The sequence below is a fragment of the Plectropomus leopardus genome, chromosome 9, assembly GCF_026936395.1.
Source record: "Plectropomus leopardus strain MGB_pleo_1.0 chromosome 9, ASM2693639v1, whole genome shotgun sequence".
NCBI lineage: Eukaryota > Metazoa > Chordata > Actinopteri > Perciformes > Serranidae > Plectropomus > Plectropomus leopardus.
In genome coordinates, this window is record NC_142184.1 from 26,325,500 (window position 1) to 26,345,126 (window position 19,627).

At 39.3% G+C, this 19,627-nt stretch overlaps 1 protein-coding gene across 1 annotated transcript in view; it reads right to left on the bottom strand.

Annotated features, from left to right (window-relative positions):
* sema3b (sema domain, immunoglobulin domain (Ig), short basic domain, secreted, (semaphorin) 3B) overlaps nt 1-14,816 on the bottom strand; it is an 85,320-nt gene extending 70,504 nt beyond the window's left edge. The window contains exon 1 of the mRNA XM_088082402.1: nt 14,271-14,816. The gene's annotated coding sequence lies outside the window, so the exon portion shown is untranslated. The remainder of the gene's footprint in view (nt 1-14,270) is intronic.
* Nucleotides 14,817-19,627: the final 4,811 nt, after the last annotated feature.

The window sequence follows — 19,627 nt, forward strand, 5'->3', positions numbered from 1 at the left end:
TTGTGCTACCAATTTCAAGCGATTAAACATCATGAAAAAAGTTTCTAAATATGTTTTGAACAAAGTCAGTAATCTATACAATGAAACAATTAAAACTTTGTTAAAATACATAAATAAAAAGTGCACACACACATTGTTCAGCATGAGCATTTCATTCACTTTTAATGTTTTAATTATACAATGTATTCATTAGATTATACTGAAAGCAAAGGCACTGCCAAGTAGCCTACACACATTATTTTGTGTGTTGAGTGAAGGTGTGTCCAGGTATGTAGGTGAAAACAACTTATGTTCAGCATGTCACAGCTTGATCCTTTCTTTTCTCCACCTATATTTCCAGCACAGACTAAACTCCCTGCAGAATGCTGGTCACTCATTATGTCTGCTGCTTTCATCTGTTATTGTCAAAAAGCAGATGGGGTTTTATATACACACAAAGGAATACACACTCAAATGCACACAGTGAATACAATAAATACAGGTGCTTTTCAGGAATTAGGACATTATTTTCTGTAGACATATGTGCTTCTTTGAGGTTGCAACTCAAGTATTTCTAATAATCTTGAATTGCATCTAGATGTCAAAGCCAAAGCGCTTCCACACAGGACAGATCCATGAAATGCAAACTGTAAACTACATGTGTGTGCAAAAATTGAAGAGAAAAGGGAAGATAAAGCATTAAATAAAGGAGAGGAGGTATAAATAAGGACATAGGTGTGTTTGTGTTGCTCTCACACTGTCATCAGCTACTGACCTCTGAGTCAGACCTAATCAGCAAATAGGCGTATTTTTCTAACCTGACTGTACCCACCTCATTACTTCCTCTTTTAATCTCTTTGTACCATTCCAGCAGAATTGTACCAGATTGAGAGATGAGAAGTAGAGGATGAGAGATGTTTTTTTGAAAAGAAGGTAAGAAGAAAATCAGAGACAGAAAAGAAAGGCATAAACAAGAAGTGACCAGTTGCCTTCTTTTTTCTTAGATAAGTGGCTTCAATTACCCTTACCTGCCTATCTTCATTACCTCACAGAGACAGCTAGAAATGTATAACAACCTGCTGCAGCACATTTCACATTAATCTGTCTGTCATTCTCCTCCACAGCCTCCGATTCTCCATTTTTTCCCTTTCCTCTACCTCCTCCCCTGTTTTTGCTCATTGTACAGCTGTCAGCAGTCACAGGCAACCTGTGTTCAATCAATCAAGTGTTTTGTCCCACATCACAAACACAAGCATTCAAATGCATGCAGGTTATATACTGTATGTGCACAATCAAATGTATATATGCAATATGCAGGAACAGACACTTCCTCCCTAATTAACATAGAATTCACATTCTTGGTGGTCATCAAAAGAAAAACACACACACAACCATGGCTAATGAGGGATGCAGTGAGCAGTATATAAGCATATGGGGTCTGAAGCATGAAAGACTTTTCTGTTTGAAGCCCCCTCACCCACACAGAAGACACAAGCCAATTCTCTCCATAGTTCCAGTTCATCATCAGCGGTCACATAAAAGACTGTTAGCTTTACATTCAAGAGTGGTAAATTTTCATTCTTGCCAATAAGGTAGGCCAAATAGGTTGGTATTTCAATTTAACTTCAGTGTGTTTTTCGTTCATGGCCACCCGTATTGATATTATAGCCAGAAATGCCATTAATGGAGGATGGTGCCCATAAAATGGTTACTTAATCCTTTCTGATCACAACATTAAAATTGCACCTAGATAATGCTGAGCAAATGTCTTTGTATCTTTGATCTGTCTATTCTTAAATGAGCTCTATACTCTATATTGAGATCCCCATTAGCTTCTGTTTAAGACAGTAGCTACTCTTCCTGGGGTCTCCATCATTCTCCTTTGCAATCTTGCATTTACAAGATTGTACATGTTGTTGTTGAGAGCCGTGCATAGACAACCTCTGAATCATCGATGCAGAGCTTCTATAATCAGTTACAAACTTCTCTGGGTCTGACTCATCGCTGTAGCTGGTGAAGTAAAGTTGACTCTCTAGACTCTAGCCTCTCCTGGGGGATCACAAGGTGTTTTAATGTCAGATGGGACATGAAATCTCTTCAGCGTGCTCTGGATCTGCACCCTCCAGTTGACCAGACCCACAGAGAGGCATCCAGGAAGTATCCTAATTGGATGCTAAACCACCTTAATGCTCTCCTTGTAATTACAGTAGTGTCACTGATGTGTATCTTCTTACATTCACCACATTCATTGTCTAACTGAAGACCAATCACTAGAGGCAGTTGTGCTAAAAAAAAAAGGACATGATCCCTTACCGGCCTCCCACCAATGAACAGTACCCACTAGTACGGTTAAAGATGCTGGATCTGGACCTGACCCCGGATCTCTTTGGTAATGGGCAAATTGTCCTGCACCAGCTGATATTGAATTTAGAAACCCCACAAGCCAAACTGATATTAAGTTTTGTTTTTCAGACATCCAAAAACTACTTTGTATCATCATGGTGGATCAAATGATAAGGGCATCTGGAGCCCATCATGTTTCTGTTATGATACATCTGTGAAAATTTTATGCAAAAATATTCCTCCTCTGTACATCTGTTTGAGTGTAAGTAGAAAAAAATGCAGCAAAGGTAGAAACTGTCAGTTCAACCAGGTCTCATTTGTTTTTTAAAAATAGGGATGTTTTTTCCACTCTGCTACAAATACAAAGAGCAGACCTGAAATCTTTCCACATACCCTACTGTAGGTAACAACTCTCTACGTGTCAAATGTCTTTTCCACGAGACCAGTCGACCCCGAGCCTCCAGCTAAAATACCTTATCTGTCCATCTGAAAATACCATTTTACTAATGGCCGCAGCTACTGCTACATACCAAACATGCTTCCTGCACAAAACCTGTCAGGATGCCTGACTTGTGCCGTGTTACTGTGTGTATACTGTATGTGTGTGTGTGTTGTCTAATTTCAGCCACCCTATTGTGAAACTCCTCCCTGGGTCAATGCACTTGAGGTTTTCTCCACCTCTCTTTTTTGTAGTGATATTAACACACAACACCTTAAATGTTTTTGTAGTATTACTGCAATCTTTCAATGGTACAGAAAATGCCTAAAAGTATACTCTAACCATTTAATATATATTCAATGTGATTCATGCAGACAACGCACATAGAACGAGTGAAGTATAAATGACAGTGTGCTATAAACATATAGGCTACACACCTTTATAGGTTCACAAAAAAAATCTATTTTTTATGTTGTTTGGTGTGCACAAGTCTTAACTCTCAGATTCCCAATCTGGGCACGCTGGAGACTTACTACATTACTTCTTCTGATTGTGAAGTGTGATACAATCAATAACAAAATGTCTTTGTTCTCCATCTGTCTGCTTGTTAGCAGGATGAGGCTCGACTTATACACACGCTTGCACAGAACACAGCAACACACACACTTGCACATTGAGACACGCCCATCGTAGTCCCCAGGTGCGGTTTGTGGAGATGGAGGCTCTCTGAAGGTGAACCCCATGGTGAGCAAAGGCGAGGTGCTGTGCTCTGTGAGTGTGAGTGTGTGTGTGTGTGTGTGTGTGTGTGTGTGTGTGTATCTGTCCTTTCATGTATTCAGTTGTCTGTTATGTCTGTATTTGGGGCTGGCAGTCATGTAGACAGTCAGCTCAAGAAAGAAAATGAGATAGAAGGAAAAATGTATAAAAGACACATAAAAAACAAACGATACTTTTTTACACACTTAAAATTGTAAGTTGCTTTGACTTAACTGTAATTTCTGTTTTGAAAATATAAGAGGAAAACAATCAAAAAGGGGGATACATTGAATAGTGAAAAGGGGGTTGAAGTGGTGGTGGTAGGGGGGGTGAAAGATGGAGGGATGTAGCTTTTATCTGGAGGAGGGGAAGCCAAATTAGAAATGTGGCATGATCCCCCCCTCCTGGGACTGAGTCAATTAGCCTGCCTGGAGGAGCTGCCAAGAGGCTAGGGCTGGGGGATGGTGTCAGTAAAGAGGGTGGTGGTGGTGGTGGGGGTAACTGATTGAGACAGGAGAGACCTAGGGCGTAGGAAAGAGGGTTTTCATGGGAGGGTGGGTGGATGTAGATGGAAACTGGCTAATATAGACAGAAATTAATACAACATAATGGACTGCAGGGTGTTGTGTAAGATATTACATATACTATAGGAACGGTGATAGTTGAAACATGTCTGTAGGTGGCGGAAGATGTAGAAGCAACCATTTCATAAAGCCTACTCACAATTAGTTCTTTCATTGTCTTAATCACAGGTTGGGCACCATACCTCTGGATAGATATGGACAGAAGGAACTTTTGAACAGTTCATCACATGTTGGATGCAGCTCTGCGTCCTGGCCTTTATCAGAAATGCAAGGTGTAGTGCTGCAGAGTTTAGCTTTTTCTTTATTGGACATGAAATAGAAATGTTAAAAAAGAAACATGAATCAGTTGATCGTGTAAGTTAATTATCAAGCAAAAATGTCAAATATTTGTAGGAAGAATAGCAGGTCATCCATAAGGTTAGCAGTTTAATCCCTGGTCCTTCATGCCAGCTTGTCAAAGTGCCCTTGGGCAAGTTACTCAACCCTAAATTGCTCATGATGGTTGGGCAAACAACTTGTGAGGAAGTTCACTGGCATTGATGTGTGAGTGTTCATTTTGCATAAAAGTTCTATGTAAATGCAAATTTCACTATTTACTGCACTCTTCTCAAATGTTGAGAAGTTGCTGTTTTTCCAAAGTTTTATTACTGTAAATTGAGCTCTGTGACAGTTGTATTTGTGCATACTCCATATATACTAAACGGTTACTTAGTGAAGAATCTAAATAAAAGATGGTTAAATATATAATGAAAAGGACTATTAACTCTTGCCCTATAGGGCCTGGGTCTTCAAAATACATCTGAAAATACACATGAATCCAACATATTTTGCTTTTGTAACAGCTCCGTTATCTGCAAAGGTGCCCAGCCAGCAATAGACACCATATCATGAAAGACATGGGACTCTCTGAATTTTGGTTGGAATTAAAATTTTGATGACAATATTTTAAATGTCCAACAACATCAGATTTTCACGTGTGGACATTATCATCGTGACATTTGTCAGACATTGGGTTTTGCTGCTGTCTGAGGCTGCTTTGGCGCTCTGTCTAAAGACCTCTATTTACCTAGTGAAACCTAACTTTCCTGCTAATCTTTTCTAGTATCCTAACCCTAACCCTAACCCACAGCATAATAATAATAAAATATTAACATTTTGTCACTTTCTTCATTACTCTTCTCTTAAAACAAACCTTGCTCTGATTGCTAGCCCAGTATATGAAACTGTTGTACAGCCTGTGACTAACGGGGAGATACAAGGCAAAAAACAGATGAAAAACAATGGGCTGAAGGGCTGGTGGTGGAGGTGCAGCTGACAGCAGCTGTACTGCAGAATTTAACAGGAGTGGATGGTGAGAGGCTGGAAGCACTGGCAAAATGCCATTATCTCACCAAGCAGCTCACCCGTGGACCAGATCAATTATTACTGCACCAAATAACCAATGGCAACACAGGCTGGCCTCAGCCAAACATTGGCATCAAACTAAGACCTTCAGTAATGAAAATAATGTTGATGAAACAGCAGTAGCACTAAAAAAACAGACTTGCAATAAATGCACACTCTAAATTCTCTTTCTTGACTTTCTATAACTTTCTTTTTCCATCTGTGATGCTGAGCAGCTGCAGAACAGCGGTAAGCAGGATTACAGGTGGTGAGAAGAGATGAAGATCAGGAGGAAGGGAGGGCAAAGAGGGAGGAAAAAAGAGGGTGGGGGAAGAAGGGGGTACATAAAGAAAAGAGAAAAGCGGAGGTGTGGGGGGGTGGATACAGAGTCGAGTGATAACATTGGGGGAGGAATGAGGTGAAGGAAATAAAAAGGAGCTAGGAAAGAAGAGAGTTAAAAGGAGGAAACAGTGACAAAGGAATGACTATGTGTATGTTTATGAGTTTTCTAAATGAGATCCCAGACAGTCCCTGTGTGTGCTCTATCATCACCACTGTCAGCAGAGGGTGGCAGGTGACTTGAGTGACAGGTTAAAGAGGAAAGGGGAAGGAGAGGATGCTGTACTGCATGCGCTCAGTAGTGTGTCACCAGGCGGGCCTGCGTCTCCTTCCTTATCTGACAGGCACACTGCAGAACAGCAAAATCCCCTGCATAAGCCCCTGAAGCACTCCTCTGGGACATAGTGTGTGTGTGTGTGTGTGTGTGTGTGTGTGTGCGTGTGTGTGTGTGTGTGCATGTGTGTGTGTACACATAGAGACAGTACCTTAAACTATAAGTGTGTTTCTATTTGTGTGATAATGTGTGTGTGTGTGTGTGTGTGTGTGTGTGTGTGTGTGTGTGTGTGTGTGTGACAGGGATGGTGAGAATCTCGTTATTTTCCTATCTTCCTGTGTAAAGCCTCCTAATTCCACCTCACCTTCAACACTGCATGACTGCTCAAGGTGATGGGACAGGACAGGCCTGGAGCCCAAACTCTCTCACACACACACACCACACACACACACACACACACACACACACACACACATATCTGTACAAATCGAGAGTGCAATTACAGGTCAGTCTGGCAAAGGAGAGGATGTTCTGCAACAGCGCTAAGCAGACCTGAGCATACGCATAAGAAAAAAGAAATTAAGAAGGACAGGAAGGGTTAGTGCATGTTTCAGTGTGTATGTCTGTATGTACATGTGTGAGAAGAGGAGGAGTGGATGGTAAGACACTGGGACTGGGTGGAAAGGATTGGAAAGAAGATGAACACAAAGACAATGTTGGGGGAGTCTTTAGAGAGGAGCAGAGCGGCTTTTAGTCACCTTCGCTGTGTTTGAAACCGTTCTCTGTTACGGAAACAATGCACTACATAGTGTGTTTGCCATTTTGTAGTAGTGTTCAAATTCTCAGTTGTTATTTTCATCCACTATATAGTGCACTATAAAATAACCACAATGCACAACAAATTTGAGTGCACATACACTGTACCCTACATTTTACTTGTGTATCACAATGCAATTCTCTTGTGTATTTCAGAGGAAAAAAATTCCAGTTTATTGTCCAAAATCTCATTCAGTTATTCTCTATATAGTTCACTAAGTAATACACACTACATAGACAACAGTGAGTGAGTGAGTGAGTGAGTGAGCAGTTTTAAACAGCTCTTGTGTGTGAAAACACAGTGTATACCTTGCAATATATTTAATGCTCTGTCTCTTCTAGACTTGACGGTGTTGCATTTGTTGACAGATGTTGGTTTTGAATGCTGATACCACATAATACTATGAACAAAAGTGCCAATGGCATCTTAAGGTTAACTATTAACATGTTTTTTTAATTCTTTTTTTGAGTTAGAAATCAGCATAGAGGGACACGTGATATAATAAATCCCCAAGGCAATAATAATCCAAAATGAATTGAATCTAAAGTGCAGCATTGCAAAAATTCAAATCCAGTGGGTGTTTTCCCAAAAAGAGTTAGCCCAGTGCCTTCCTGGATCTGGTCTGGAAATGGTAAATACACAGATTTATTGAGGAATCTCTAACACATCAAATACTTCTTTTCTCCTGCTTTTTATTACCAATGAGCAATCCAACATATTTTCAGTTTAGCAGCAACAATGTGTTCTAAACTTCAGTTTTAGTGCTTATTTACTTAGTTATTTACATGTTTGTTACTTAAAGTTCATGAACTAACACAAAAAAGATTTAGTAAGGCAAGAAAAGTTTCAGATTTGATAAAATGCTTTTCAACCCAAACCATCAACAGTAATTGTATCCCTTTAGATCTGGAGTACAGGGGTTGGTGTGGTGATGACAGTTGGTATTGTATTTATTTATTTTATTGAAATCTTATGGTTTATCTACATTTTGATTTGGGTGAGAAATGTAACAATTTGGAAACATTCCTTTGGTGTTTGATTCATCATTTTACTTACTTATGTTGTAAACTTTTTAAAGTATAAACATACTGTAGCTTGACACTGATCCTGACCAGTTTTTACTTATCCAACTGAAACAGAAAGAGTCTCTGTCTGTATGTCTGTCCTTCGCGAACCAGTTGTGGTCTAACATTACACAACTGTCCATGCAGTTTAAACTGCTGGTGAACTGAGATCGGCCACCTTCCCCTCAGCCTAACCTTTCCATCAGGCCATCAGCATGATTAAGTGATCTGCTTTTATCTGCTGACATGGAGTCACAATGCCATCAACCATCCCATATCTACGACATCTGTGCTGACACGAAATCCTAATTAACCTCATTCCCATGTTTTGGGTCTCTGGTTTAATCTGATGACATCTTGCTACTGATCCATTAATTAAGCTAAATCCACTTCGTCTGTCATCATCACTTAGCTTTTTACCTCTGTGAAACCTCTCTGAAAGACATCTTATCTTACTTACTCCTGGATTAGATATTTCCAAATTTAAATAATTATATAAATTTCACACTGTGCTAACCAGGTATTAATTAAGGCTTGACACACTTCAAATGAGTTCTATAGATGGATCACATAAAAAAAATACTGTTATGATATAATACTATTTTTCTTCACTTCTCTGATCTGCCTGTATGCTAAAAAACTGTCACTATTACATAAAATGTGTCGTCTTTCATGTTTTTACTTGCCTCATTCAATGAAAATGATGTCCTTGTCTGAGTTACAGGATGATATTTAAAAACTGGTAAAGAAAAGTTCTATCTTTTACAATTTTCCACATGCTCTTACACATGTCCAATTTTGGTTTCATTGTTCTTTCTTGGAAATCTGCCATCCTGATTTATTTTAGTGCCGCTTCCTATTTCTCTGCTATTTTTAAGACCTCTTCACCTTAAAAGGTTGTGCTTGACAGTCCGTGATGTTATCTACACTTTGAGCAGCTAATGTCCTTTATTTACCATTTTAACACAATGATGAATCAGGAAAACTATCTTTGCTGACCCCAGGTTCAACTCTTTTGTTATTGATCCAGCCATCCATGTGTTGAGGTTATCTAAACATATCAAATGACACCTTGAAAACATGAGGTCTATTATCTTCAACCATATCCTGTATCTCCTGCACTGTGAAAATTCTTGCCTTTGGGCTATCATGCCTATTTATTGTGACAAATGTGAATGTAAGAATAGGCACAAATATTTCTCTTTTGAGGTTTAATGACACCTGCTGATGTGTAACACACAGGGGCGCATGTGCACTTAGACACTTATATGACTTTAAATAGTCTTTATGTGGCAGAAAAGAGTGACTTATAGATGTGTGTGAACTTCGGTGTTTTGGTGAAATATCTGTTTGCACATACATATATATATACACATAATGACTACATTTACCCTTACCTTCAGTCGTCATGTTGAAATGACGAATGAATGAAGAAAATGAATGTCGAAAATATTGTGTATATATAGCCTACACACTTTTGTGGAGACATGGGGTTAAACAGTATGATGTACTGTAACACACATACAAACAGAGACCTACAGTTGCATGCAAACTCTTTTCCAGGGGTGCTACACCTGAAGCTCTCTCTCTCTCTCTCTCTCTCTCTCTCTCTCTCTCTCTCTCTCTCTCCAAACACATTTTACCCTTCATTAGCTGACAAATCAAGGGCAAGTATCACATTTTCTTTTTTAATCACATGGATTGAAAAAGAAAACAAAAACCTAAATAAATAAAAGAAACTGATGAAAGTTTGATGGAACAGCCTTTTGCTTTTTATTTGAATGAGAGAACAACCTCTGCTACCGTCTGTCCCCTCTGGCTATATGGGAAAAAGTCAATATTTCAAGAGAGCAGAGACACTCATTAAATATTTCAAACAAAGGAATACTGACATCTCTGCCCAGTCTCTCTCTCTCTCTCTCTCTCTCTCTCTCTCTCTCGCTCTCTCTCTCTCTCTCTCTTTCTCTCTCTCTCTCCTTCGCTCTCTCTCTCTTTCTCTCTCCTTCTCTCTCTCTCTCTCTATCTCTGGCTATAAGTAGCCTCATCAGTTCTCTATAGCTTTTCTTTCTTCTTTCTTCACTTTCTTCACCTCATTCACATAAATAAAAAAAAAGACCAACCAGTACAGAACTTATTAACCAACATTACCAGAAAATATATATTTATCTTTTGTCCTATACAGTATGAAGGCCCTACATGTACATTTTAGATGCCATACTGTCATAACTCTCATTGCACGTTACCTACTTTCTGCTGACCTAGTAGATATTTCAGGCTGCGGAAAGGGTTAAGAGGAAGGTTAATGGGTTTTTCCACTGAGGAGGGGTTGAGATGAGGGTTAATGGGTTTTAAGGTGTGGCAACGGATCAGTGTATCGCCACTTTAACCATAAAGTTACCTTGGTGGTCAATTCATCACCAGGCAATCAGCAGACCCACCTTGAACCCACAGGAGCTGTTAGGTTAAATAAATGTCCATTTTGCTGCTCTCTGATGTCAGATGATTGAACACACCTGAAGAGCGAATGCAACCTGTGACCAGGAAGGGTGAAAACTATTATATGTATGCCTTTCTAAATGCTGCCTGTATGTCAAGGTTTAAAAAATCTTGGATAAATATATAACACAGAGGAAGTGGTATGTGTTAAATTTGCACCAGCAGTGGTGTGCTTGGAATACAAGCGCAGCAATAGCCACCATGGCTGAAAAGACAATGCAAAGAGTGGCACTACAGAAACCTGAGCAGCTGAACTTTGCTACTCCTCTAATTTAGCCAAAACGTTAGCCAAGTTTGTAACAGCAATGCACAATCCGCCATGGATCTTAAAGCATATTAAAGCAACTTACATAGTCTGTAATCTTATTGGTATCATCACTGTCCCATGGACTTTTGTAGTTTTTGTGAATGCCAAAAGTCACATTGATGCAAATTATGTATAACAGCCAAAAATAAGATGGCAGTAATTCTTCAAAACTCAAACTTGTTGTTTTTTGTTATTATTTTATTTACTTTAGTGTTCATTTCTGATGCCACATTAAAAGAAATTGTGCAGAGTCATATCTGTGTAAAATCCTTTCATACTCTTCCCTGTCAGTTGACTTGGTTCCTTGACTTTTGATGTCGTATTTACCAGTTCCATATCCTTCAGCTTGTCAACAAATGCACACGTACAGCGGACTACGAAGACAGTGAAACGGGAATAACACAGCTAAGGTTACAGCCTACATCGCAGTCTATAATAAATAACTTTAGCAAGGAAGGAAACTGGTGTCACTATGTTGTCATTTCCCCATTGGCCATAAAACAGATCACTACAGCTAATGTCAGGACAGTTTGCTTACCTGTATTTATGTAAGTGGTGCACCACTCTGAAACTGTGCAGTCAGCAAATTGCTAAAATATCAGTTCTGGCATAAAGTTGCTTTAATATAGCCTTACTGTGCCAACATCCTACTTTTGCTCTAAGTGGTCCATTGTAAGTTCAGCACATTTTGAAGATTCTGTTGGCTGTGAAAAACATTTTTTTAAAATCCTAAATAATGAAAGCCATCAGCAAGTAATGTCACAAACTGTCTTACAAACAAAGTGCCTTATTAATTTAGAATTGCACGGCGTTAACATTGTCATGTACACTGTGGATAAAAAATGTTGCAACAGAACCAGATATATCATCTTTTGTATTCCACACGGTCATCTTTCTTGTCAAAACCTGCCACCTATGTCACCCATAATGCAACCTCACCACCAACAGTTTGGTCACAGATGTTGATGTGCTATGATAATGAGGGCTATGACTTAAAATGTTTCCATACTTACAGTATATTTAGATGAAGTTGTTCATGATGTTCATTTAGAGCTGATGTCTTAACTTTTACGATTTATCTACTAGAAATCCTGTTAATAAAACATTTGTTTTGAAGGCGTTTGATCGGCTGAAGCTCCTGACACTGTTTGGTTTGAAGGCTTTGGCTTCTTGATTGTTTTTGCTCAACCTCATGGTGGAGCCTGATTATCTAATCACTGTCAGCAGTATGACATGGGTGTGGTCTATAAATAAGATCAGTGTGTCTCTGAGTATGACTGTTGATCGTGAAAAGGGATTGACAGCTGAAATGCAGCCAGAGTATGAAATACTTTTCTACTTTCATGATAACAGGAGCTAACATAGCCTCGAGTGCTGGTTTGCTCACTTATTACTACACACCCCCAGATTTTTTTGCATTTTCAAACTTGTAGTCTTTAGCCTCAGCTGTTGCTGACTCAAGTGATATCACACACTCCTAAAAATAGCAAGAAATAAATAAAAAGTACAAGAAAATTACCTGAAAATTGAAAATGAAAGGGGCAAACAAGACTTGTAAATGTGCTTAAAAATTATTTTAATCCTGTAACATAATTTTAAATATGTAATTATGTTCTCTTCCCTGTAGGCATTTTTCCCTAGCTTTATTAAAACTGATTTTCTAAATATACTAATTTGTTAAAATTTGAGGAACATTTCTTACCAAATTTCTAATTGCACTTTTCCCATGTTTTTGAAAGAAATGACATCACTTTGTTCAGGGTTTATAAGGTTTAAATACTTGTGAAAGGTGTCTTAAAGCAGCACAAGAAAAGTTATGTCGCTCCAGGTTTCAAAGGGTTAAACAACTTTTTTTCATTTTTCACAAGACCTCTAAACAGATTTTGATATGTAAAACACATTTTTTTAAAACAATCTATCAAATCCTGACTGAAATAGGATGTAAAAACCTGTCTAATAAAATGCCCTCATTTATGCTTACAATTCCATTAAAACCATCAAGACTTGTAAATACACTCCAACTCAACTCCATCTCAGACACAACAAAGGTGAAATAACAAAACCTTTGTGTATCATCATCTTACTATTAACAAAACACAAGATAGCTATCATGTAACACCTTGTTGGACAGTCCACTGCACCCTGAACACACCTCACTGCAAAGGTAAATGAAGGGTTAAAGCATGGTTCAATGGCATGATAATGGAAGGGTTACTGTGAAGGTTGAGGTGGGTCTGAGGTAGAGGGGTTATAAAGACCAGTGAGAACTGGGATTACAGGCCTGAATAGGTGAGATGACAGACAACATGCACACCTGTGAGTTTGAAAACACATACACACCCACTCTCACACACAAAACCTTCTGGTGATGGCTAAAAAAAGAAGATGCTGATACCACAAATAGCATAAAAGGCGACCAGATATTTAAAGCTTTATAAAGGCAGATGGATTGTCATAAAGAGGATGAAGAAGAGAAAAGAGAGGGGTGGGAGAAAGGATGAGAGCGAGGCAGAGTGGCATGGGATAAGCCTCTGTCATTAGTTGTGGGATTTCAGCGAAAACCTGCAGAAAAGGCAGAAGTAAATGAGATTAGAGAACAAAAGTGGCAGAGTGTGGCGGGATGGAGGGTGGAGGGGGGAGTGGAGGGATGAGGCACACAATAACCGCAGGTGTAAAAGGACCAAAGACTTCTAATCTCCTTCATGTCCACTGGTTTCTTTATTTGATTTATTGTCTACTTTGTTGTGGTTCTGCAATAAAGCTTTAAAATAAAAGAGCTGGTCACATTTCAAAGCCATAAAGTGTACCTAAACCTTATTATGTTCTCAAGCTGAAAACATAACTTCACTGTGACTAACCACTGCCAACAGAATAAGACAGATTCTCTGCTAAAGCGATAATAATTCCCTCCAAATACCCCACTTCCACTGTCAGACCAAGAGGAAATAAAACATCCAAGACACACATTTCCCCTCATACACGCAAACTCATTTTTTCACATTTCTTGATTAGAATCATCATCCGATCAAATCCAATTAAAGCTCACAAACCCACAAAAGGTTCTCACTCGCATGTAAAAATAATAAAGTCCACACTCCTTCTGTCCAGCCACGCTATTATGTTACTCAAGGAAATCACCCTAATGATCAACACAGATATGAAACCACAAGTACAGAGGAGTTTGACACGCATTCAGAGCTGCGTAATTCCAACACAAACACCTACACAGGGTATTCCCCAGTTTGAGTATTACTTTAAGAAATCATCACAATTTTTGGGTTCAGTTGTAAAGAACCACTGAATAAATAAATATAACAGGAAACACAGACACAGACAGTTCACTCTAACACAGCCAAACACACAAACTACTTTCCACATCAGTTTTTCATTAGATTAAAACCTCTAATAAATCTCTTTACTAATACAGATGTAGATCCCTGAAGATGAGACAAAGACACTGGAGCTGCTGTCAAAAAATTAAAATCTCACCTTCATCAGCAGCCTCCTGTGTGTGTGTCCAGGTCCGGTCCTCAGCCCCTCCTAGTCACTTTCCCCCTTGGCAGGTGCCATCATGGTCAAATAGTCCACAGTAAAGGGCTATTCTCTCATGTCCTCTGTCTCTTTCTTATCCTCCCTCTCTGTTGAGGTTTGTATCACCCCAAGGAAAGCAGCATGTGCATGCGTCAGTGTGTGTGTGTATGTGCGCGCACAACTCCAAAGGTCCTGGAATTCCTGCGCCAAAGAGCGAAAGCGTGGTTGAGCTCCCTCTCCGTCTCTCTTTCTCTCTGCACTCCTTTTCTTTTTCCTCTCGCTCCCGGCCGGGCAGAGAGGAGGGGAAGACAGTCAGGGGGTGGGACAGAAGACAGAAGCTGCTTTCAGCCAACTCTTTCTCTATCTCTTCTTTCTACCCCACTCTGTCCTTTTCTCTGCGTCTCTGTATTTTTCTGCCTCTAACTTTTACTTGTTCTCTCATGGCTGTGACAGATACTCTTTCAGTGTTCAGCAAGGCGTGAAAGCAAAGCTGTCTCTGTCATACACACACACACTCACACCCTCCTCTTTCTTTCCACGCCACTCCCTCCGCCACAGTCCAGAGGTAAAGTCACTCCCTCGCTGTGTCACCCCAGCCGCAGTGTCTTTCTCCTGGCTGCTATTATGATTCAACATGCTTTATCACCAGAGGTCCAGTGCTGTATGGATCCATGTGTCTGTATGTTTCTTGGTGATCCAGCAAATCTTTTGGCTGATCTAGTTCTGATAAAGATCAGCGTGAGACAGGGATAAGGGTTCAGCCAACACTTATAGTTTGAGGTTCCTTCACAAAGTCCTTCACAAAGTCCAAATGCTCTTGAAAACGTCAACTTATCCATGAGTTCTTTGTTCAGCACAAGTGTTATTTTTTAACTTCTGTTCCCACGAGTTGAACAAATATAATCCGATTCAAGTGGATAAAGCTCGTACTGAAAGATCAGCCCCACAACCTTGATATCCTTGACCCTTTTGGGAAAAAGCTAACATGTGTTTCTCTTGTCTTCATGAAGATGAAAGGACAAAGAGCATGACAAGCTGCGTCTATGAATCCTGCACCTTCTGGGAAAACCTAAATGGGTTGATGGTACAACCCATTGCTTCCCTTCAGCCATAAATGTCTCCCATGTCAAAAGTTTGTTCTAGAAAGTGGCAGTAAAATAACCACACTTGGGACTGGGGATGAACACTTTGCAAATAGCTTTTAAAAGCTGCTGTTAAGCAACATGAGAAAAGAAAAATACATCCATTCACATCCTCTGTGTCATAGTGTCTGTTCTTCTTCTATTTCTGATGCTGTAGTCTTTTCATAAATGGCAAACTTCACTGCCCACTAAGAACAAACTGCAACAAACTGGAATGCTCTGATTAAAAAGCCCATTGGGATTGGCATTTGTAAAATATTCACTTTCTGAAATATTTGCACTTGGTAAAGGTCAGGGTAATATCATGGTTATGGCATTTTAATTATGGCTATGGTATGGTCAGGCTTATGCAACTATAACAAACTGGATAACATTACGGTACGTTAGACAACTTAAAGACGATGGTTAGGTTCAGGGACGGATTGTGGTTGTGGGTCTGTGATGGGACACAAACTTTGGTCTCCAGCATAAACGTCACAACACTCATTTCTGTCCACTACTTCCTCACCCTAACTCTCTGCCATGCTACATATTAAACAGACTACTTCCTGCATCAGCAGTGTGTGGAGGTAATGGCCATATATCTAAGCAATTATTAGGCTAAAATGGTCTCCCCTAATTCTATGGTGAAGTTATTTTACCACAACTCATTTTAACAATATCTATGGGATCCCTCTAAACCAGGAACAGGTCTATAATGAGAGACGGGGTTAAAGCAACAGTCACATCACCAAGTGACAATTTCTGTCCATGCAGATTAGTTACGGTCAGAAGCTTAGTGACATAGTGACTCCCCAGAGGCGAACTTTACTGCTTAAAATAGTTTTTTTTGGCTCTGAGCAATGGATCAGCTTCTCACACTCTGATCATCAAATTCTGTTCTGTGTTTCCTAACCCCCTCCCCTTATATAAGGAGCAAAAGATTAAATCAGCAGTTGTTTTTTTTTTTTTGTTTTTTTTGTGCTGTACTCATAGGCTTCTCAGAGGTATCTCAACTCCGAGAACAAATAAAATACAGAGTTGAGAAATGTTCAAGTTTTCTTTTGGATCTTACAGAAGAAGAAGACACAAAAAAAGTAATTTTTGGACTATTTCACTGCAGCCCTGCTATAATGGGGGAAGCAAACTGATATCTAGCCTGTCAGCCAAGGTAGTGCTAGTCAATCACAAAAGCTCCCGCAGCTTCTCTTGATTTTTTGGGCTAAAGCTCCTTTTATTTTCCCGACATGTTGTTCACCACCTTTAAGTTCAATAAAAATGTATTGAAGAAGGAGATTAAAGTTCCTTGGCTAACGGCCTTGCCAAAGATCAGTGAGCAAACTTGTTAGCTTAGATCTGTCACTAATGGACAATAAGTTCACACAGTTTACTCAAATAATGTGTTTGTACTACCAACTGCTGTCGATAATTAGTGCAAACCATTCCTCTGTTTAATGAAAGTGAAACTCTGTCCCCTCAAAAGTCGGCACTGTCAAGACAGTATGCTGTTGTCCAACAGTGTAAATTTGCATGTCAAAGTTCACCAAAGTTGTGTCACTTTAAAGTGATGTCATTGAGGACGTGTCTGAGTCAACAGTTATTTACCTGCACATCTGTTAATGATTGACTTATAAGAGTTGCATACTTCAGCAATGCAATAATATTTGTATGTGGGCAGAGGGAGGGAGATTCTCAAACTAAAAGAGAGAGATAGAAATAGAGGTTTCATACAAGCAGTGTGTAAGCCTACACCTTTTTGGACACACTCACACAGAATATGAACTTATTTATTGTATTTATAATCAGACCCCAGACAGCGGGGCGCGGCACAGTGTTAGTAATAAACACACACACACACACACACACGGTCATGTCACACTGACACGGAGATCTACACTCATGCAGGTACACACATACATACACAAACACCTGCTGATGGTGAGTGCAAATACATGCAATCACACTCACACTAAACACACAAACACACTGTGGGCCGTCTGTCTGGCGTCTAGCTGGCACCATTCAGACGGCCATCTCTAGAGGCTGCAGAGGTAGCCAATCACAACTGCCACTCAGCAGCTATTATCACACACATATACACACACATGCGATAGGTCCTTGGAGACTAGGAAAAGAAGTGTGTGTGTATGTGTGTGTGTGTGTAAACAACTGGTGATCTGCTGCTGTTTGTGTCTCCCTTGCAACCAGTGAATAGAAAAGAAATTAGAACAAAATAAGTTGATATAATAGGAAAATAAGATTACAGGAAACAAACAATTGACACTGTGATGATATAGAGATATCAACAGATGTGCCCTCTGTTTGCTGCTATTGAGTGTTTCCTTCTACTGTAATTCAATTTTATTCAGTTGTGCTGACTAAAGTCCAACAAGGACAGTTCAACAAGCCTTTCCATTTATTTTTTCATTTGGTTATAGTGTCATGTAGAACTGACAGGCAGTGACCTGGAGTCCAGTTCAGTTCTATATTCAGTTTTCTACAAATCAGACTGCTCTGTTTTTCAGTCAACCTTCCCCATCATAATTTTATTCAAAACACTATGCCATTTGTATGCATGTTTTATTCATATAGCCCTTTTAAAAATTTGATATAAAAAATTAATGATACAAAGATCTTGGTGAAAATTGGATTTTGAAAAATACCATTTGCATTGATGAGCCGTATATAAAATCATGCATAATTTCTGCTGGCCTTTTACCATTTTGTTTTAAATATTTTTCCTACTTGTAACTCCCTACATGATACAAAAGCCTCAGTTCCTTTTAATACACTTTGAACACAAACTTTCAGAGACTTGCTCAAAATGTTTTGTTTTTTTCTGTGTTTCAATACTATTGCAAACCAACATATGCAACTTCAACATACTGTAGGTAAACATAAGTGTGAATTGTAGGAGAAAACACATTCAAAGTATATCAGCAGAAATGATAATCAACAAGTACGAGATCGTAGTCAGCACATCCTCATAATATTATATGATGAAAATACACATACATGTATGATATCTAACAAATAAGCGCCCCATGAATGGCATGGTCACGTTACTTACTAGACATAAACCTACAGTACGTAACTAATATAAGTTACGTAGGTTTGGTGTGCGCAAGCAAAGGTATATAATTTAGGTTCAGTGAGAAACACAGTGATGACATATCTAATAATACCTCTTCACTTGGTTTGGCACAGTCCCGAATTCTGGTCTTCTGTGGGAAAGTCCTGTGTTTGTTTGACCCATGCACCACCTCAACCTGTCTCCTTATAGGGACTGTCACCCTTTATACTACTTCGCTTTTCACCCCAATCAGCACATTGGTTATTTGATCTCAGCCGTCCCAATTACAAAGGGTTACACACAAATTACTGGCTCATGATTATGTGTGTTGTATACAAATTGTGGTGCATTTTTGTAGGTATTATGAACAGTGCACAAGAACAGCCTGTTGTAGTCAAGGGAGTAAAATGTGGTAAAATCATTTGCTTTAATATACTGCTGGCAAGGCTACTTGAAAGTTTTATATACTTATACAAATATAATTTGTATATTCAGTGCAAGTCAACACTAAGACCACATTAAGATCAAATTTGCTCCCATGAAGCATGAGGTGTCATGCCTCATTTGTTTTCTCCTCCACCTCACTGACAAACTTCTTTTGGAATTCATTTTTCCGATCAGCTCTTCAGTAGTTTCACCAAAAGCTTAGGATCATTTGCTTTGGAAAAAATATTCCCCTCTATATTGTTGTATCATAGAATAACCAGGCAGGTTTATCACAAAATATGCCCTGCTAATGTGCAAAGGTCATTACAGGTTGAAAATTTGAGAAATTATCAGTATCAGTCTCAGTCTCTTACAAAGCATTATGTTTCACAAGTATACAAAAACAAAAAAAAAAAGTAAAATATCAAAGGAAGCTTCTATAAAGGATCTGTGCACCTCTGTTCTGTTTTCATCATCTTCGTGGGTATGTTGTTTAAGTCTCTCCTTCCGTCCTCCTCCCTCTTTCTGTAGCACTTCCGAGCCCCGCACTGCTTCATGTGTGTGAATGAGCTTTTTTCCACATAAACTGATACCTGACACCAGACACAAAGGCTGATAAGCCTGTGAAACACTCTCTGATGTCACAAACCGGACGTAAGCGTGTAAAAATGTCACGCCGTGCTGGCAACATCAAC